The sequence below is a fragment of the Choloepus didactylus genome, chromosome 8 (genome assembly GCF_015220235.1).
Source record: "Choloepus didactylus isolate mChoDid1 chromosome 8, mChoDid1.pri, whole genome shotgun sequence".
In the NCBI taxonomy this organism is placed as follows: domain Eukaryota; kingdom Metazoa; phylum Chordata; class Mammalia; order Pilosa; family Megalonychidae; genus Choloepus; species Choloepus didactylus.
The window spans coordinates 11,505,967-11,528,354 of NC_051314.1; the positions used below are offsets into that span (position 1 = coordinate 11,505,967).

At 38.4% G+C, this 22,388-nt stretch overlaps 1 protein-coding gene across 4 annotated transcripts in view; it reads right to left on the reverse strand.

The window, feature by feature from the left end:
• The window catches only part of LOC119541313, a 60,821-nt gene that overhangs the window by 9,761 nt on the left and 28,672 nt on the right, over positions 1–22,388 (reverse strand). The window contains exon 1 of one of the 4 annotated variants that reach the window (XM_037845112.1): positions 20,469–21,506. The exons of the other annotated variants lie outside the window; for them this stretch is intronic. The gene's annotated coding sequence lies outside the window, so the exon portion shown is untranslated. Of the gene's footprint in view, positions 1–20,468; positions 21,507–22,388 lie in introns of those variants that run through there. 4 annotated transcript variants of the gene reach the window in all.

The window sequence follows — 22,388 nt, forward strand, 5'->3', positions numbered from 1 at the left end:
ACCCTAGCCTAAATGCTGCTCTGGTCCTGTCTAACAAAGTTTAAAAAGCAAAACACAAAAGACTAAAACTGTTTCTAAGTGATTTAGCTGCATCCCTGAACCAATTTCAATAATATCTTTAAGAATATAAAAATATCCAGCACCCAAAAAGATAAAATTTGCAGTGTCTGGCATCCAAGCAAAACCTACCAGGCATGTGAGGAAACAGTAAAATACAACCCACTCAAATAGAAAAAATAATCTCAAAAAAAGAAAAACAAAGTTGGAGGACTCATACTTCCTGATTTCAAAACTTGCTACAAACTACAGTATCAAACAGTGTGGTAATGGAATAAGGATAGACATATTTATAGACCAATGGTGTTGAACTGAGAGTCCAGAAATAAACTCACACATCTGTGAGTTGATTTTTGACAAGAGCACCAAGACCAATCGATGGGGGAAAAACAGTCTCTTCAACAAATAGTGCTTGAACAACTGGAAATACACATGCAAAAGAATGAATTTAGATGTCCACCTCTCATAATATCCAAAAATTAATTAAAAATGGATCAACAATCTAATTATAAGAGCTAACAAGATAAAAATTTTAGAACAAAAATATAGGGAAACATCTTCAGGACCTTGTGGTAGGCAATGGATTCTTAGATTTTTACACCCAAAGCATGCACAACAAAAGAAAAAATAGATAAGCTGGATCTCATCAAAATTTATGACTTTTCTATATCAAAGGATATTAGCAAGAAAGTGAAAAGACAACCTGCAGAACTGGAAATAATATTTGGAAACCATATATCTTGTAAGTGTCTAATGAGCAAAATATATAAAGAACTCCTACAATTCAACAACAAAAAGAAAAAAAAAAACAATTTAAAAATTGGCAAAGGATTTGCATAGACATTTCCTCAAAGAAGACATACAAATGGCCAATAAGTACATGAAAAGATGCTCAACATCATTAGTCATTAAAGAAATGCAAATCAAACTACAATGAGAGCATTTCATACCCACTAGGATAGTTATTATTTTTAAAATGGAAAATAACAAGTGTTGGTAAGGATGCAGAGAAATAGGAACCCTTGTGCATTGTTGGTGAGTGTAAAATTGTGCAGCTGCTGTGCAAAACAGTTTTGCATTTCCTCAGAAAGTTAAACATAGATTACCATATGACCCATCAATTCCACTTCTAGGTATATGTTCAAAATAATTCAAAACAGGGGCTCAAACAAATATTTGTATACCAATGTAACATAGCAGCATTATTCACAAGAGCCAAAAGGTGGAAGCAACTCATGTCTATCAACAGATGAATGGTTAAATGAAATGTGGTATATATGGAATACTATTCAGCTGTAAAAAGAAATGAGCTGAAACATGGTCCTATATGGATGAACCTTGATGACACTATGCTGAGCAAAATTAGCCAGACATGAAAGGACAAATATTATGACTTCTCTTATATGAAATACTTAGAATAACCAAATTCATAGAAACAAAAAGTAGAAGAGTGGTTGCCAGGGGCTGAGGGACAGTGGGGAATGAAGTTATTGTTTAACAGATATGAGTTTCTGTTTGGGATGATGAAAATTTTCTCAAAATAGATAGTGGTGAAAGTTACACAGCATTGCTAGTGTATTTAATGTCATAGAATTATACACTTTAAAAATGGTTAAAATGATTTTTATGTTATATATACCTGACCACAATTCAAGAAAAAAAAAATACAACCCATGGGGAAAAAATAATCAATCTAATTGATCTAGAAATAACACAGATGTTAGAAATAATATACAAGGACATTAAAGCAGTTATTATTAATAACTGGATCCCAAATGTTTGAGAAGCTAGAGGAATGATCAACCGTGTTAAATAGAGACATAGAAGACATAAAAAGACCAAATCATATTCCTGAAGATAAAAAGTACAATGTCTGAGATGAAAAATACATTGGATGTGATTAAAAGTAGAGTGGACATCGCAGAAGAAAAGATCAATGAACTTGAAGACATATCAGTAGAAACTATCCAAAATGAAACACAGGGTAAAAAAAAATGTTTCTGGAAATTTTACTGCATCAGTGAACTGTGGGAAAACTTCAAGCAACCAAATAGACATGTAATTGAAATCCCTGAAGGAGAGAAGTAAAGGATGATGTTGAGGAGTTAGTGGAGGAACATAGTGAAGAGCTCAGAACTGAGGAGCTGCAGGAACTACAGAAGGAGCAGGAACAAGAGGTGGTCAAAGAGATTTCTTAAGGTGAGGAGATAAGGGAGGACGTCCCCAGTTCCTTGATAAAGGAGATGTGTGCAAAATGGGCAGAAGTTCAAAACTTTTTGGAGAAGTACCATCTGGACAAAGCTCTGACAAGCAGAAATGTGAATTTATTGAATGACCAAACAATTTCACATTTTTTAGGAATTCTGAAAAGAAGACAGAAGCAGTTCTCACTGGATAAGTTTTTAGTGAAGATGACAAAGAGTGTGTCAGAGCCTGTAGTGCAAGTTGTAAAAAGGCAGAAAAGAGAAAGAACACCTGAAGTGTTCTATTGGAGGGGAACTCTCTTTCCAAGCAACACTCTATGTAACCTCTTCTCCACACCACTCTCCTCCCACCATGCCATTAGGCCATGGACTCCTCTCAGTACAGGTAAAGTGAAGTTTTTATTTTATTTAATCTAAATATTTATTAATTTTTAGATTTCTCATGTAATGATACACAACCATATCTTTTTACATATTGCCTTAAAAATGTGCATTGTCTTTGGTTCAGGAATGCATTAAATTTATTTACATTATTCCTAATGGGAAACATTTGTTTGGTACTAGTTGTTTTTGGTACTCATCACACCTCCTGCAACCAATTAATACTGAATACTGAGGTATCACTGTAAGACACAAATAAATGAAGGGATAGACTGTGTCCATGGATCAGCAGACTCAATATTGTTAAGTTGTCAATTCCTCCCAAATTGACATATCAATTCAGTGAAATCCTAATCAAAATTCCAGTGGGTTTTTGTTTTTTGGGTTTTTTGTTTTGTTTTGTTTTGTTTTGTTTGTAGAAATTGACATGGTGTGTCTGAAATTCTTATATATATGTGAAGGACCTAAAATAGCCAAAACAATTTTGGAAAAAAGTACAAAGCTGGAGGACTTACACCACCTGACTGCAAGGCTTATTATACAGCTTCAGTAATTAAGACAGAATGAGATAGAATATCTCAATAAAATGCATTTTTAGAAAAAAAAAGAAAAAGAAGACAGAATGAGATAGACAAAGAGATCAATGGAACAAAATGGAGTTCAATATAGACCCATCTATTAACAGTTGATTTTAGGTAAAGAAGAAATGTAATTTGGTCTTTTAAATATTGTCCCAGAATAATTATATATTCTTATGGGAAGAAAATGGGCTTTAATTCATATCTCACTCCATATACAAAAATTAACTCAAAATGGATCACAGATATAAATATAAAACCTGAAACTGTAAAATTTCTAGAAGAAAACATAGGAGAAAATCTTTATTATCTTGTATTAGGCATAGGTAACATGATACCTAATAGAAAAACATGATACATAATAGAAAAAATTGATAAACTGAACTTCATTAAAATTGAAATTTTCTGCTTTTCTAAAGATATTGTTCAGAGAGTGAAAAAACAAATCAAAGAGTGGAAGATATTTACAAGGTACATATCTAATAAAGACCTTTGGACAATAATATTAAAGAACTCTCAAAACTCAGCAATATAAAAGCAAATTTTTTAAAAGGGCAAAAGATTTGAACAGATGCTTCAACAAAGATAAATAGATAGCAAGTAAGTTCATGAAAAGAGCTCAACTTCATTGGTTGTTAAAGAAATTCAAATGAAAACCACAATGAGATATTATTATACACCTATTAGAATGTCTCACATTAAAAAGACTGACCATACCAAGTGTTGGTGCAAAATGGAACAACTGGTATTCTCTTCCACTTCTGGTGGGAAGGTAAAACAATGCAACTACTTTTTGGAGTTTGGAAATTTCTTTTAAAAGTGAAACATACACTTAGCATATTACCTGGCCATTCCACTCACAGATTATTTACCCAAGAAAAATGAAAATATACGTCCCTATAAAGACTTGTACACAAATATTCATAGTAGCTTTATTTGTAAAAGGCAAAAACTGGAAACCACCCAAATGTTCAATAACCATTAATAAAAGAAGAAAAGGAATGAACTACTGATATATGCAACATCATGGATGAATCTCAAAATAATTTTGCTGAGTGAAAGAAGTCAAACAAAAGAGTTCATACTGTATGGCTCTATTTATAAAAATTTCTAGAAAATGCAAACTAATTTATAGTGAGAAAAAGCAGATCAGTGGTTGTCTGGGGATGGGGGAGGCAGGGCAAAGAAAATGGGAAGGAGGGATTATAAATGGGCATGAGGGAGCTTTTTGGCTTGATGGATATATGTTCATTCTCTTAACAAGGTGGTTTCACAAATGTATAATATGTAAAAACTTATCAAATTATACCCTTTAAACACATGCAGTTTATTCTATATAAATTATACATCAATAAAGTTGTTTTTAAAAAGAGTATAGTTACATAAACTGTACCATTTTCTCTTTCTTTAGACCTAAAACAATTAAAAAAGTACTTTACATAATCTCTAAAGGAACCCAGCTCAATTCTCAATATAAAACAAACACAGATATTTCTTTGTAAGGATAAGAAAACAATAATGGGCCTATGAAAATAATTGGCAGTCCCAAAGGAGGAATTCAATGTAATGATTCATAGCAATGGCATCCTATGCAGATGCCAGAAAAGAGGAGAAAACTAGAAATGTTTTATTTCATATTCTCAACAATATTCAAGAGGACATTGTATCTATGATACTGGAGCAGACAGTACTAAAAATATAATCTGATATAGGAAAATAGGTAAATTTTTAAATGAAATGTACATTGTAAATAACATGTTGATTACTCCAAAAAAAAAAAAATTGAACTAGTGAATTAAAGGAAAAGATCAAGAAATTTCTCCAGAACAAAGAGGCAAAGGACAAAGGGATGAAATGATACAAGAAAAGATGAGGGATACGGGGGACAAACCTACAAGATTGAATAGACATATAATAATAATAATACTTGGAAGAAGAGAGTTGAAGGAGAATTGATAATCAAAGAAATAAAAGAAACATGTTCCTTGAACTAGAGAAGACTTGACTCTTTAGATAACATGTGTCAAGCAGAGAAAACAAACAGCAAACAAAAATTGGAAGTATTGATCCCCAGATAAGAGTAATGAATGCAGGAATCCATGGCCAGAGAAGCACTGAGTTACTGGTAATACTCAGCACCCCAAAATCTAACCACTAGTACACCCTGCTTAGCAATGTCATAATATTATCTCACATGGTGGAATGCCACAGTAAATAAAAGCTTTCAAAGACAGTATGAGAGAAACTCAAATTCCTGAACATTTAGCCAAAACTTGCCAAACATTTGAAGAAAACCAACAGGAGGAAAGAGAAGCACCAAACTCTACAAGGAAAAGAACTAATGACTGAGGAAAAAGTTAATACAGCAAATCAAAGGAAACTTTAAATATGCTTAACAGTCTCAAAATGTGAGAGTACATGGCACACATGAAATGTGAATTAGAAGTTAGGGAAAAGTAAAAATATGGTTGTTGAAATGTTGGCTTTCAATTGCACTCAGGCACTTTGAGGGTTTCAAGCTTCACCATGAGGGAGTAGCTCTTATTGAACTTGCTAGCCCAATACAAAGACATAAAAAGGGACAAAGTGTGTACAAATTTTTGCAAGCATGAGAGACGAATACCATATTCACCCAGATTTTCTCTTGGAAAAATCTGAACGGTGGTCTGGGAAGGTGAAATCCAGGCAGAGAACAGCATTCTCCCTGGGCAGAGGAGGCAGAGTTTGGAGTTTAGGGCTGCTAGTGCATCTGGGACTTGAGGGTCAGAGAATGAAGTAGAGGGAGCCAGAAGGAAGGAACCCAAAAGGTCTGCATAAAGATACTCCTCAAGTCCTTGGTCAAATGCAAGGTTGTACATGAGCAAATGAAATGGACTAGCAGACAACACCTTCTGGGGCCCATAAGCTGAGGGGAAATTTCAGAGGCACAGATTGCTGGGGAGACATTGGAAATTGAAAAGATCTTGATGAAAACCCCAGGCATTTGGTTCAGGATTCCAGAAAAGCATCACTCTAGATGTAAGAACCATGACCTAGATTATCACTAGAGTTCCATACTACCAGGGGCTTCTGCCAGCATCCAGATCACTTTGAGACTGCAGAGGGAGCAGCAGCCTGGGACAGAAAAGGTGCCCACAACGGATGCAAAACGGCCACTGGGACAATAGCTCTCCAACCTTTGATGACCTACAGCTTGTCTCATTTTGAGTGCAAATCCAGAGAAAGACATCTGTGAGCTAAGCTTTTGACAGTGTAACCACAGGACCTTCAAAGATGTAGCAGTATACTTCACCCAGGAAGAGTGGGCATTACTAGACAAATCCCAGAGAAAGTTACTCAGAAAAGTGATGCTGGAGAATATCAATCATCTCATCTCAGTAGGTATCTTCCTACAAAGTGGATGTGAGGTCTGCATATCAGATGTGCTTTCCCACTTGGTACAAGGAGAGGAAGTATGGAGAAAAGGAATGGGATTTCTCCAAACCCAGAGTCCAGGCAAGAAAACTGTAAAATTCAAGAATTGACACTCATGCACCTTACCTGCAGGAAAGATAATTCTAACATCATGTTATTGTGTAATTACTTGGAAGAAGATTCCACTCTCAGATTCACTGTGACTCCACATGCATTGATTTTCTTGAGAAAGAAAACATATTTAAGCAAACCAGTTGGAAATGTCCTCAGTTACCAGTCATCTTTTCAATACAATGGAACTCAAACTGGAGATAAACCATATGAATGCCTTCTAAGTGGGAAAACTTTCATTAGATTTTTGTCAACTTATACAATATAAGGAAACTCACACTGGAGAGAAACCCTTTGAAGGTCATCTATGTGGGAAAGCCTTCAGTCAAAATATTGGTCTTGGGCAACATGAAAGAGATCACACTATTGAGAAAACCCATAAATGCCATCTATGTGGAAAAAACTTCAGTCAAAATTTTGATCTTAGATGACACTAGATAACTCACACTGGAGAGAAACCTCATGAATGCCATCTATGTGGGAAAGCCTTCAGTCTATATTCTTGTCTTAGAAGGCATGAGTGAAAACACACTGGAGAGAAATCCCATGCATGCCAAACTTGTGGGAAAAACTTCAGTCAATACTGTAGTCTTACAAGACATGAGAGAACTCACACTGGAGAGAAACCCTATAAATGCCATACCTGTGGGAAAACCTTCAATCAATATTCTCATCTTAGAAAACATGAGAGAACACACAGTGGAGAGAAATCCTTTGAAAGCCATACCTGTGGGAAAGCCTTCATTTGTTGTTCTACCTTAAAAGAACATGAGAGAGGCGGGGCAAGATGGCAGACTGGTGAGCTGTATGTTTTAGTTACTCCTCCAGGAAAGTAGGTAGAAAGCCAGGAACTGCGTGGACTGGACACCACAGAGCAATCTGACTTTGGGCATACTTCATACAACACTCATGAAAACGTGGAACTGCTGAGATCAGCGAAATCTGTAAGTTTTTGCGGCCAGGGGACCCGCGCCCCTCCCTGCCAGGCTCAGTCCCGTGGGAGGAGGGGCTGTCAGCTCCGGGAAGGAGAAGGGAGAACTGCAGTGGCTGCTCTTATCGGAAACTCATTCTACTGATCCAGACTCCAACCATAGATAGACTGAGACCAGACACCAGAGAATCTGAGAGCAGCCAGCCCAGCAGAGAGGAGACAGGCATAAAAAAAAAAAAAAACAACACGAAAAACTCCAAAATAAAAGCAGAGGATTTTTGGAGTTCTGGTGAACACAGAAAGGGGAAGAGCGGAGCTCAGGCCCTAAGGCGCATATGCAAATCCCGAAGAAAAGCTGATCTCTCTGCCCTGTGGACCTTTCCTTAATGGCCCTGGTTGCTTTGTCTCTTAGCATTTCAATAACCCATTAGATCTCTGAGGAGGGCCCTTTTTTTTTTTTTTTTTTTAATCCTTTTTTCTATTTCTAAAAAAATTACTCTAAGAAGCACAATACAGAAAGCTTCAGAGACTTTCAATTTGGGCATGTCAAGTCAAGAGCAGAACTAAGAGAGCTCTGAGACAAAAGGCAATAATTCAGTGGCTGAGAAAATTCACTAAACACCACAACTTCCCAAGAAAAGGGGGGTGTCCGCTCACAGCCACCATCCTGGTGGACAGGAAACACTCCTGCCCATCGCCAGCCCCATAGCCCAGAGCTGCCCCAGACAACCCAGTGTGACGGAAGTGCTTCAAATAACAGGCACACACCACAAAACTGGGCGTGGACATTAGCCTTCCCTGCAACCTCAGCTGATTGTCCCAGAGTTGGGAATGTGGAGCAGTGTGAATTAACAAAGCCCCATTCAGCCATCATTTGAGCAGACTGGGAGCCTCCCTACACAGCCCAGCAGCCCAGAACTGCCCTGGGGGGACGGCACTCACCTGTGACATAGCACAGTCATCCCTCAACAGAGGACCCGGGGTGCACAACCTGGAAGAGGGGCCCACTTGCAAGTCTCAGGAGCCATAAGCCAATACCAAGGACTTGTGAGTCAGTGGTAGAGACAAACTGTGGCAGGACTGAACTGAAGGATTAGACTATTGCAGCAGCTTTAAAACTCTAGGATCACCAGGGAGATTTGATTGTTAGCGCCACCCCCCCTACCCGACTGCCCAGAAACACGCCCCACATACAGGGCAGGCAACACCAACTACACACGCAAGCTTGGTACACCAATTGGGCCCCACAAGACTCACTCCCCCACTCAAAAAAAAGGCTAAGCAGGGGAGAACTGGCTTGTGGAGAACAGGTGGCTCATGGACGCCACCTGCTGGTTAGTTAGAGAAAGTGTACTCCACGAAGCTGTAGATCTGATAAATTAGAGATAAGGACTTGAATAGGTCTACAACCCCTAAAAGAACCCTATCAAGTTCAGCAAATGCCACGAGGCCAAAAACAACAGAAAATTATAAAGCATATGAAAAAACCAGACGATATGGATAACCCAAGCCCAAGCACCCAAATCAAAAGACCAGAAGAGACACAGCACCTAGAGCAGCTACTCAAAGAACTAAAGATGAACAATGAGACCATAGTACGGGATATGAAGGAAATCAAGAAGACTCTAGAGGAGCATAAAGAAGACATTGCAAGACTAAATAAAAAAATGGATGATCTTATGGAAATTAAAGAAACTCTTGACCAAATTAAAAAGATTCTGGACACTCATAGTACAAGACTAGAGGAAGCTGAACAACGAATCAGTGACCTGGAAGATGACAGAATGGAAAATGAAAGCATAAAAGAAAGAATGGGGAAAAAAATTGAAAAAATCGAAATGGACCTCAGGGATAAGATAGATAATATGAAACGTCCAAATATAAGACTCATTGGTGTCCCAGAAGGGGAAGAAAAGGGTAAAGGTCTAGGAAGAGTATTCAAAGAAATTGTTGGGGAAAACTTCCCAAATCTTCTAAACATAAATACACAAATCATAAATGCTCAGCGAACTCCAAATAGAATAAATCCAAATAAACCCACTCCGAGACATATACTGATCACACTGTCAAACACAGAAGAGAAGGAGCAAGTTCTGAAAGCAGCAAGAGAAAAGCAATTCACCACATACAAAGGAAACAGCATAAGACTAAGTAGTGACTACTCAGCAGCCACCATGGAGGCGAGAAGGCAGTGGCACGATATATTTAAAATTCTGAGTGAGAAAAATTTCCAGCCAAGAATACTTTATCCAGCAAAGCTCTCCTTCAAATTTGAGGGAGAGCTTAAATTTTTCACAGACAAACAAATGCTGAGAGAATTTGCTAACAAGAGACCTGCCCTACTGGAGATACTAAAGGGAGCCCTACAGACAGAGAAACAAAGACAGGACAGAGAGACTTGGAGAAAGGTTCAGTACTAAAGAGGTTCGGTATGGGTACAATAAAGGATATTAATAGACAGAGGGGAAAAATATGGCAAACATAAACCAAAGTATAAGATGGCCGATTCAAGAAATGCCTTCACGGTTATAACGTTGAATGTAAATGGATTAAACTCCCCAATTAAAAGATATAGATTCGCAGAATGGATCAAAAAAAATGAACCACCAATATGCTGCATACAAGAGACTCATCTTAGACACAGGGACACAAAGAAACTGAAAGTGAAAGGATGGAAAAAAATATTTCATGAAAGCTACAGCCAAAAGAAAGCAGGTGTAGCAATATTAATCTCAGATAAAATAGACTTCAAATGCAGGGATGTTTTGAGAGACTGTGGAAAGCCGCCTCCCGAATCGGGCCTAGCGTATGCGCTGCAGCCTGCTCTAGAGTTACCCCCGCCCATCGAGTGAGCCACGATGGCGCCTGCATCCTGTTTCCGCATAGTGACGCATGTATCCGCCACCCGCTCCTACCAATCGAAATCCTGTATACGCGATACTAGCCTAGAAGCTTATTGGTTGTTAATTGTGTATAAAAGGTCTTACCCGGACGGGGTAGGGTGAGACAGCCCACAAGGAGCCGTGCCTGACGGCCACATCGAGGCTGCTCTCCCACGAGGCGCCGTGCCCCGTGTGGGAACCAGTAACACAGAATGTTCATCTAGCTGTAGTAAAGGGCTTGCTTTCACAACTGCCGTGTGGTTCGAGTCGTGATTCATGACCAGGTTAGTTCGCGCAGTCTGCATCTCTCTCTCTCCTTCCCTGTTTCCCCTCGCCGGCCGGGAACCGGGGACCGAGCGGGGCAGCGCCGGACAAGAGACAAAGAAGGCCACTACATACTAATAAAAGGGGCAATTCAGCAAGAAGAAATAACAATCGTAAATGTCTATGCACCCAATCAAGGTGCCACAAAATACATGAGAGAAACACTGACAAAACTAAAGGAAGCAATTGATGTTTCCACAATAATTGTGGGAGACTTCAACACATCACTCTCTCCTATAGATAGATCAACCAGACAGAAGACCAATAAGGAAATTGAAAACCTAAACAATCTGATAAATGAATTAGATTTAACAGACATATACAGGACATTACATCCCAAATCACCAGGATACACATACTTTTCTAGTGCTCATGGAACTTTCTCCAGAATAGATCATATGCTGGGACATAAAACAAGCCTCAATAAATTTAAAAAGATTGAAATTATTCAAAGCACATTCTCTGACCACAATGGAATACAATTAGAAGTCAATAACCCTAAGAGACTTAGAAAATTCACAAATACCTGGAGGTTAAACAACACACTCCTAAACAATCAGTGGGTTAAAGAAGAAATAGCAAGAGAAATTGCTAAATATATAGAGACGAATGAAAATGAGAACACAACATACCAAAACCTATGGGATGCAGCAAAAGCAGTGCTGAGGGGGAAATTTATAGCACTAAACGCATATATTAAAAAGGAAGAAAGAGCCAAAATCAAAGAACTAATGGATCAACTGAAGAAGCTAGAAAATGAACAGCAAACCAATCCTAAACCAAGTACAAGAAAAGAAATAACAAGGATTAAAGCAGAAATAAATGACATAGAGAACAAAAAAACAATAGAGAGGATAAATATCACCAAAAGTTGGTTCTTTCAGAAGATCAACAAGATTGACAAGCCCCTAGCTAGACTGACAAAATCAAAAAGAGAGAAGACCCACATAAACAAAATAATGAATGAAAAAGGTGACATAACTGCAGATCCTGAAGAAATTAAAAAAAATTATAAGAGGATATTATGAACAACTGTATGGCAACAAACTGGAGAATGTAGAGGAAATGGACAATTTCCTGGAAACATATGAACAACCTAGACTGACCAGAGAAGAAATAGAAGACCTCAACCAACCCATCACAAGGAAAGAGATCCAATCAGTCATCAAAAATCTTCCCACAAATAAATGCCCAGGGCCAGATGGCTTCACAGGGGAATTCTACCAAACTTTCCAGAAAGAACTGACACCAGTCTTACTCAAACTCTTTCAAAACATTGAAGAAAATCGAACACTACCTAACTCATTTTATGAAGCTAACATCAATCTAATACCAAAACCAGGCAAAGATGCTACAAAAAAGGAAAACTACCGGCCAATCTCCCTAATGAATATAGATGCAAAAATCCTCAACAAAATACTTGCAAATCGAATCCAAAGACACATTAAAAAAATCATACACCATGACCAAGTGGGGTTCATTCCAGGCATGCAAGGATGGTTCAACATAAGAAAAACAATCAATGTATTACAACACATTAAAAACTCGAAAGGGAAAAAATCAATTGATCATCTCAATAGATGCTGAAAAAGCATTTGACAAAATCCAACATCCCTTTTTGATAAAAACACTTCAAAAGGTAGGAATTGAAGGAAACTTCCTCAACATGATAAAGAGCATATATGAAAAACCCACAGCCAGCATAGTACTCAATGGTGAGAGACTGAAAGCCTTCCCTCTAAGATCAGGAACAAGACAAGGATGCCCGCTGTCACCACTGTTATTCAACATTATGCTGGAAGTGCTAGCCAGGGCAATCCGGCAAGACAAAGAAATAAAAGGCATCCAAATTGGAAAAGAAGAAGTAAAACTCATTGTTTGCAGATGATATGATCTTATATCTAGAAAACCCTGAGAAATCGACGATACAGCTACTAGAGCTAATAAACAAATTTAGCAAAGTAGCGGGATACAAGGTTAATGCACATAAGTCAGTAATGTTTCTATATGCTAGAAATGAACAAACTGAAGAGACACTCAAGAAAAAGATACCATTTTCAATAGCAACTAAAAAAATCAAGTACCTAGGAATAAACTTAACCAAAGATGTAAAAGACCTATACAAAGAAAACTACATAACTCTACTAAAAGAAATAGAAGGGGACCTTAAAAGATGGAAAAATATTCCATGTTCATGGATAGGAAGACTAAATGTCATTAAGATGTCAATTCTACCCAGACTCATCTACAGATTCAATGCAATCCCAATCAAAATTCCAACAACCTACTTTGCAGACTTGGAAAAGCTAGTTATCAAATTTATTTGGAAAGGGAAGATGCCTCGAATTGCTAAAGACACTCTAAAAAGAAAAACGAAGTGGGAGGACTTACACTCCCTGACTTTGAAGCTTATTATAAAGCCACAGTTGCCAAAACAGCATGGTACTGGCACAAAGATAGACATATAGATCAATGGAATCGAATTGAGAATTCAGAGATAGACCCTCAGATCTATGGCCGACTGATCTTTGATAAGGCCCCCAAAGTCACTGAACTGAGTCATAATGGTCTTTTCAACAAATGGGGCTGGGAGAGTTGGATATCCATATCCAAAAGAATGAAAGAGGACCCCTACCTCACCCCCTACACAAAAATTAACTCAAAATGGACCAAAGATCTCAATATAAAAGAAAGTACCATAAAACTCCTAGAAGATAATGTAGGAAAACATCTTCAAGACCTTGTATTAGGCGGCCACTTCCTAGACTTTACACCCAAAGCACAAGCAACAAAAGAGAAAATAGATAAATGGGAACTCCTCAAGCTTAGAAGTTTCTGCACCTCAAAGGAATTTCTCAAAAAGGTAAAGAGGCAGCCAACTCAATGGGAAAAAATTTTTGGAAACCATGTATCTGACAAAAGACTGATATCTTGCATATACAAAGAAATCCTACAACTCAATGACAATAGTACAGACAGCCCAATTATAAAATGGGCAAAAGATATGAAAAGACAGTTCTCTGAAGAGGAAATACAAATGGCCAAGAAACACATGAAAAAATGTTCAGCTTCACTAGCTATTAGAGAGATGCAAATTAAAACCACAATGAGATACCATCTAACACTGGTTAGAATGGCTGCCATTAAACAAACAGGAAACTACAAATGCTGGAGGGGATGTGGAGAAATTGGAACTCTTATTCATTGTTGGTGGGACTGTATAATGTTTCAGCCACTCTGGAAGTCAGTCTGGCAGTTCCTTAGAAAACTAGATATAGAGTTACCATTCGATCCAGCGATTGCACTTCTCGGTATATACCCGGAAGATCGGAAAGCAGTGACACGAACAGATATCTGCACGCCAGTGTTCATAGCAGCATTATTCACAATTGCCAAGAGATGGAAACAGCCCAAATGTCCTTCAACAGATGAGTGGATGAATAAGATGTGGTGTATACACACGATGGAATACTACGCGGCAGTAAGAAGGAACGATCTCGTGAAACATATGACAACATGGATGAACCTTGAAGACATAATGCTGAGCGAAATAAGCCAGGCACAAAAAGAGAAATATTATATGCTACCACTAATGTGAACTTTGAAAATGTAAAACAAATGGTTTATAATGTAGAATGTAGGGGAACTAGCAGTAGAGAGCAATTAAGGAAGGGGGAACAATATTCCAAGAAGAACAGATAAGCTATTTAACGTTCTGGGGATGCCCAGAAATGACTATGGTCTGTTAATTTCTGATGGATATAGTAGGAACAAGTTCACAGAAAGGTTGCTATATTATGTAACTTTCTTGGGGTAAAGTAGGAACATGTTGGAAGTTAAGCAGTTATCTTAGGTTAGTTGTCTTTTTCTTACTCCCTTGTTATGGTCTCTTTGAAATGTTCTTTTATTGTATGTTTGTTTTCTTTTTAACTTTTTTTTTTCATACAGTTGATTTAAAAAAGAAGGGAAAGTTAAAAAAAAAAAAGAAAGAAAGAAAAACAAGGAAAAAAAAATGATGTAGTGCCCCCTTGAGGAGCCTGTGGAGAATGCAGGGGTATTCGCCTATCCCACCTCCATGGTTGCTAACATGACCACAGACATAGGGGACTGGTGGTTTGATGGGTTGAGCCCTCTACCATAAGTTTTACCCTTGGGAAGACGGTTGCTGCAAAGGAGAGGCTAGGCCTCCCTATGGTTGTGCCTAAGAGTCTCCTCCTGAATGCCTCTTTGTTGCTCAGATGTGGCCCTCTCTCTCTGGCTAAGCCAACTTGAAAGGTGAAATCACTGCCCTCCCCCCTACGTGGGATCAGACACCCAGGGGAGTGAATCTCCCTGGCAACGTGGAATATGACTCCCGGGGAGGAATGTAGACCCGGCATCGTGGGACAGAGAACATCTTCTTGACCAAAAGGGGGATGTGAAAAGAAATGAAATAAGCTTCAGTGGCAGAGAGATTCCAAAACGAGCCGAGAGGTCACTCTGGTGGGCACTCTTATGCACACTTTAGACAACCCTTTTTAGGTTCTAAAGAATTGGGGTAGCTGGTGGTGGATACCTGAAACTATCAAACTACAACCCAGAACCCATGAATCTCGAAGACAGTTGTATAAAAATGTAGCTTATGAGGGGTGTCAATGGGATTGGGAAAGCCATAAGGACCACACTCCACTTTGTCTAGTTTATGGATGGATGAGTAGAAAAATAGGGGAAGGAAACAAACAGACAAAGGTACCCAGTGTTCTTTTTTACTTCAATTGCTCTTTTTCACTCTAATTATTATTCTTGTTATTTTTGTGTGTGTGCCAATGAAGGTGTCAGGGATTGATTTAGGTGATGAATGTACAACTATGTAATGGTACTGTAAACAATCGAAAGTACGATTTGTTTTGTATGACTGCGTGGTATGTGAATATATCTCAATAAAAATAAATAAATAAATAAAAAATGTATGACAGTATCAGAATTGTTAACCTATACCCTTGTGGGACACAACTTTATTAACTAGAGTTCAGATCTTTTGTGCAGTTCCTTTTTCCTTTAGATTTTACAGACTCTGCTCATTTCCAAAGCTACTTAGGTCAGCACACTTTACTGACACTCCCTTCAGTGAGGTTGTTTTATGGATTGTAACATAGCTAGATTCTTTTGTCATATCCTTTATTTGCATTTCATCCTAGGAACCTCCAATCTTATAAATGACTTTTTTAATCTGCATGCATTAAGGTTCACTCTTTGAGCTGTAAATTTCAGTGGGTTTTGACAAATGAATGGTATAATTTATCCACCATTACAGGATCATAAAGAATAGTTTCACAACCCTAAAAATTCCCCTGTGCTTCTCTAATCAACCTCCCACTCCCAGAACCTCTGGCAACCACAGATCTTTTTACTGTCTCTATAGTTTTGCCTTTTACAGAATGTCATATAACTGCAATCAAAGTATGTAGCCTTTTCAGAATAGTTCCTTTCACTTAGCAATGGGCATTTAAGGTTTTTCCATGTCTTTTCGTGCTTGTTAATTCATTTTGTTTTATCCCTGAATAATATTCCATTGTATGGATGCACTGCAGTTTGTTTATACATTCATCTTTTGATGGACATCTTGGTTGTATCCAATTTTTAGAAAATATTAATAAATCTGCTATAAACTTTAAAAAAAAAAAGAACATGAGAGAACTCACACTCAGGAGAAACCTTATGAATGTCAGACTTGTCAGAAACTCTTCAGTCTATATTCTTATCTTAGAAAGCATGAGAGAAAACACACTGGAGAGAAACTCCCTGTCTGCCATATCTGTGAGAAAGCCTTCAGTGATTCTTCCTATCTTAGAAAACATGAGAGAACACACACTGGAGAGAAACCCTATGAATGTCATCTATGTGGGCAAGCTTTTACTCATAGTTCTGGCCTCAGGCAACATAAGAGAATTCACAGTGGACAGAAGCCAGAAGAATGTAATCTATCTAGGAAAGCTTTAATTTTTATACATTTAGACAACATGGAATTATTGAAACATGAGAGAAACCCCATGAGTGTCTTCCATGTGGGGAAGCTTTCAGTCAATATTATGACCTTAGATGATATGAGAGTACTCACACTACACATATTTTAAATATGGAAGAGATTTCCAACATAGCTTTAACATTTAAACACACCAAGGAACTCACATACATAAGAAATACTTTTTGTAATCTATGTGGTAGTACCTTTAGCCATCCACAGTGTTTCAGTTAATATAAGGAAATGCATACATGTGAGAATCTGTATGAATGTCATCTGTATGGTAAACCATTAATGGATGGTCTGATATATCATATGAGATAACTAATATAAATCTAATGGAAATGGAGAGTCCTCATCTACCACTAACTGATAAGCAAGGTGGAGAAATTACATGTGAGGAATTCTATGTTCTCAATGTAGGAGTGACAATTTGTAATTTATCCTTCAAGCAAAATAAATGGTCTCCATAGGAATGAAAAAAAAACAAAAGAACCATGATGTAGGAGTAAGGACTACACCCTACAAGTATGAGAAAAACTGAAATAGTTGCAATGAAGTCTAAATTCAACTCTCAAAGCCTGCCAAAACAAGACTCAATATTTTTAGAGAAAGTTAACATAATCAACATATTATCCATGATGTCCAGCTTACAATAAAAATGTTACTAAACTTATGATGAGGTAGGAAAAAATGATTGATAATTAAAAGATAAAATAGTCAATAGAAGCAGAACCCAGGAATAATCCAAATATTGAAGTCAGCAGATAAGGACTTTAAAATAACTATAAAATAATTTGATTAGTATTTTAAAGAACATACTAAAAATGCTACAGAAAATTATAAAGAAATAGCCTTGCAAAAGAGAATTAGAACCCATACAAATTCAAGTGGATGTTGTGGTAGGCAATCTCTAAGATGATCACTAATAATACCCACCCCCTGCTATTCATGCCCTTGTGAAATCCCTTCCCCTTCTGAGTGTGGTCTTGATTTGTTGACTCATTTATAAAGAAAAAAAATATGGCAGAAATGGTGTCACTTGGTATCACTTCCATCTTGAATGCTCACTCTCACTCTCTGACATTTGCCATGACATGAGGCAGCCCTGTGCAGTGGCTCATGTTACCAGTGACCAAGGCCTATCAAGAACCATGTGCATGAGCTTGGAAGAGGACGTCCCTACTTTGCACACAAGGCCACAGCCATGGCCAAATGCATGATTGCAATCTCATGAAGGGCCTTGAACCAAAAGTATCCAGCTAATCCTCACCTAGACTTCTGAACCAGAGAAATGGTGAGATATTGTTTGCTTGTTTGTTTTATCTACTAAATTTTGAAGTAATTCATTTATGATGGATAGATAATATAGACATTCTAGAACATGAAATACAATATCTAAAATTAAGAGCTCACTAGAGGGTTTAACAGCAGAATGAACACAGCAGAAAATAGGATTAGTCAACTCAAATATAGATCAATTTTAAAATATCCAACTAAAGCACAAAGAGATAAAAGAATAAGAGAGTAAGAGACATGTGGAACATTATTGAAGGCCAAACACGTGTTTTTGGAGTCCCAGAAGTAGAGATGAGAGAGAATGTGTCAAAAGCAGTATTTGAGGAAAGGATGGCTGAGATGTTTCCAAATCTGATGGAAAGCATCCTCCCAAAGATTAAAGAAGCTCAGTGAAATCCATCCCATTTAGAGATAAATTCAAAGTCCTTAATCCTACATGCAACCTAACCTCTGTTTACCTCTCTGACCTCACTTCCTCCCACTCTCCTGATGCCTCACCAAGTTCTAGCCAAGCCAGCCTCTTTGCTATTTGTCAGACAGCAAAGCAATCTCATCCCAGCAGTTGCTGTTTCCTTTGCCTGGAATACTCTTCTCCAATTTTTTTACACGGTGCACTCCCTCACTTCATTCAGGTGTCTGTCCACTGAGAAGTCTTCTCTGACTCCTTTATCTAATAGAGCTCCCTCCTCTCAACTTCTATTACATAAGCCTGCTTTAATTTTTTTCCAACAGCACCTCATCATGTTATCTGATGTGATCATATATACCTATTTATCTGATCATCATCTGCCTCTTTTCCTATAATATAAACCACATACTATGGTAGGTATTTTAAGTCTTTCTTGTTCTGTACAAGTCTTTAATGCCTAGAACAGTGCTGGCACATAGAAGGCATTCAATAAATGTCTATTGAATGGATTAATTAATGGAGCTAGTAGCAAAATGAAAACAGTGGATTAGTGAGCTGGTAAAAAGCAAGCCAAAGAATTACTCAAGAATATATGAGGACAAAACAATGAAAAGTATGAAAGAGAAGTTGGGACATGGAGGATGTTGGGAAACAATGCTCCATGATTATTTTCACATTTCTGCAGAGTCAGGGCTTTCTGAGCAAAGAGCACTGGGACCTGGGTAAAAGGATGCTTCAGCCTGACTCATCCCCAAGACCAAAGAACACACCAGGCAAAAAGTTACCCTTGAGTTTTAATTTGGGACTTACAGGAGGATTTTTCCCAGTGGCAGCTGATGGGGAAATGGAAGTCAATGATCCAAGCAAACAAGAGGAAGAGGAGTGCTTTATATGGTTCAGGAGAGCCTCCACAGATTTGATTACAAAGCAGCCTTGGCTGAGTCTTGCTAAAATTGATTAACAGTGATTAGGCTCAATGACCTTCAATGTCTGTGCTCTGGTCATGAGAGCTGCTGTGTGCTCAAGGTTCCATCATTTTCTGTAAGGGAGGGGTTGTTCCAATCCCTGGGCTACCTTAATCCACCCCTATGCAGCAAACTGAGTTGACCATAGGACAAACATGATATCTATATTACATAAAAGCTGCATAAGAGATACCAGAACATTAGGAGCCTCACATGCAGAGATAACAATTTCACAAAGTGATGCCACCATGGCCAAGAAAGGGAATTAGACCATTCTACTGATAACTGATAACACCTGTGATTTCAGTCTTTCTTTTCCAGATTTTCCGGTATGAATTTTGTCAGGCCAGCAGGGTATTCTTCACAGTCCAATTTGCAGGGGTCATACTCTAAGGCAGGACAGTGGCACCTGATGATTGCAATTCAGCATTGAGATTCACTATGCACACAGATTCTGCAGAAAACTATTGCAGAAAGATATTTGTGACAATGCTAAGGGCAACTGTGGTTTAATGCTTAAATTTTGGGTGAACCCAATACCCCATGGGCTTATGATTCCCAACCAACATGGCTGCCATTGGCCAGGATCATGGCCAATCAACCTTATTTTCCTCAATTTCTAATGTTTGAGGTGCAGGCAAGAGAAAATTATTTTCATTACTTCATTGTGGTTGTAATGTTGCTGGCTTTTTTACCTGAATTTGCATGCTTGCTTGGGTCCCACAGTTACCAACCCAACAGGAGCAGGAGTGGCTGCTCAAGGTTGTGAATTGAGGCTGTTGGGGGCTAGATAGTTCCTATTTAGCCATTCAGCAGCCTCATATGATGTTGGCTATGAATTTTCCTAAAGCATCTTCTTCAATATTGCCAGGTAAAGTCAGCATTATGGGCAGAAATGTGAAACACAGTTACCTTGCACTTGTGGCAGGCAGCCCAGATGTCTTCCCACATTTCTTTCCCCAATAAGGGGCAGCCAAAAACAGTCCATTGCTCTTGCTTCCACATGGCATTCCATACTGTTAAACCCTGGTACACTGCCCAATTGTCAGTACCAATGGTTCATCTCCTGGTTCATGAAGAATGATGATCCATATAGCCCTTAATTCAGCCCATTGGCTGCTTTGCATAGTCCCAGTTTCCCAGCATATAGTGTCCATTATAAGTTGTATTGCTACTGCTGTCCAGCATACCAGGCAGACTCCAGTATACTGCCACATCCATCAACAGTGAACACAGAAACAGCCAACTCTGGGGGGATCAGCAGGGAAGGGCAAACACTGTTCTTTCACATTGGAAACTGGTCCTAGAATATCGTGCATTTCTGCATGGAAGGGGCTGTCATTAAAGAAACTGCATTGCAACAGACAGGTTTTCTATTTTGTCAGAGTGCTCAGCTGAGCACTCCCTGAATGCATTTTACCTGCTGTATCTTTTATCCACCCCTGTATGGGGATGGCAGTGCACAATGACACTGGACATTTTTTAGGTTCATCCTTTAACTTGAAACAGGACATTATAGGCAGTGCATAGTTGTTTTTCTAAGGGGCTATATCATAGCTTGGCCCCTTTCTAAAGCTTAGACCAAAAGCCGAGGGAAACTCATTTGCCCATTGCCTTTGCCACAAGCCCCACCCAAAGCTGGTATCAGCACTGGCCAAAAACCAATCCACAAGGCATGTCTGAGGATCCCCCCACCCCCTTAACCCTTGAGCCTGTGAATGGCTCATTTAGCCTTTTCAAAGGCAGCCTGCTGTGGAATGTCCCATTCCCATGTTTTTCCTTTCCTGACTAGGACAAAGATTTTAGGATTTGTGCTAAATGGGATATAAACAGTCTCCAATAACCCAAAAAGCCAAGGAAAGCCATTAGCTGTTTAGGCACTTTATAATCTTGGGCTACTAGACCATGGCAAATAGTGGGGCTGTGGAGATATCCTAGTGGTAGCATGGTAAATGTCCATTGTTGTCCTTCCCACATGAAGGTGAACCCAGGCTGGCTGGAGGGGTCTAAGGAAATACTAAAAAAAAAAAAGCATCAGCAAGGTCTAACACAAAATGAAACTGATCAAACAGTGTGCTTATGTCCTGTTAAAAAAATAGCTACATTTGGTACAGCTGCAAAGGAGAAGTTACTTAATTAGGCTTTCTATAATCAGTAGTCATTTGACTAATAAAAATGGCTGCCATTAAACAAACAGGAAACCACAAATGCTGGAGAGGATGTGGAGAAACTGAAACTCTTATTCATTGCTGCTGGGAATGCATAATTGAACAACCACTGTGGAAGACAGTTTGGCAGTTCTCAGAAAATGAGATATTGAGTTACTCTATGATCTGGCAATTTCACTTCTTGGTATATACACAAAAATCTGAAAGCAGTGACACAAACAGATATTTGCACATATATGTTCATAGTGGCATTGTTCACAATTGCCCAAAGATGGCAGCAATCCAAGTGTCCTTCAACAGACAAGTGTATAAACAAAATGTGGTATATAGATATGATGGAATGCTGTGCAGCAGTAGGAAGGAACAAGGTCCTGAAACATATGACAAAATGGATGAACCTTGAAAACAATGCTGAGTGAAACAAGCTAGACACAAAAAGAGAGATGTTGTATGTTACCACTAATGTAAACTCCCTGAACAATGTAAAATCAGTGTTTTATAATGTAGAATATAGGGAACCTAGAGATAGACAGAAGCTAGTGAAGGGGGAATGATAACCTAACATGTACAGACATGATAGTGAGAGTAAAATTAAAGATATGGGAATGGACCAGGTTGATGATGGTTCATTAATAGGATTATAAGTATCCATGCCACATTAAAG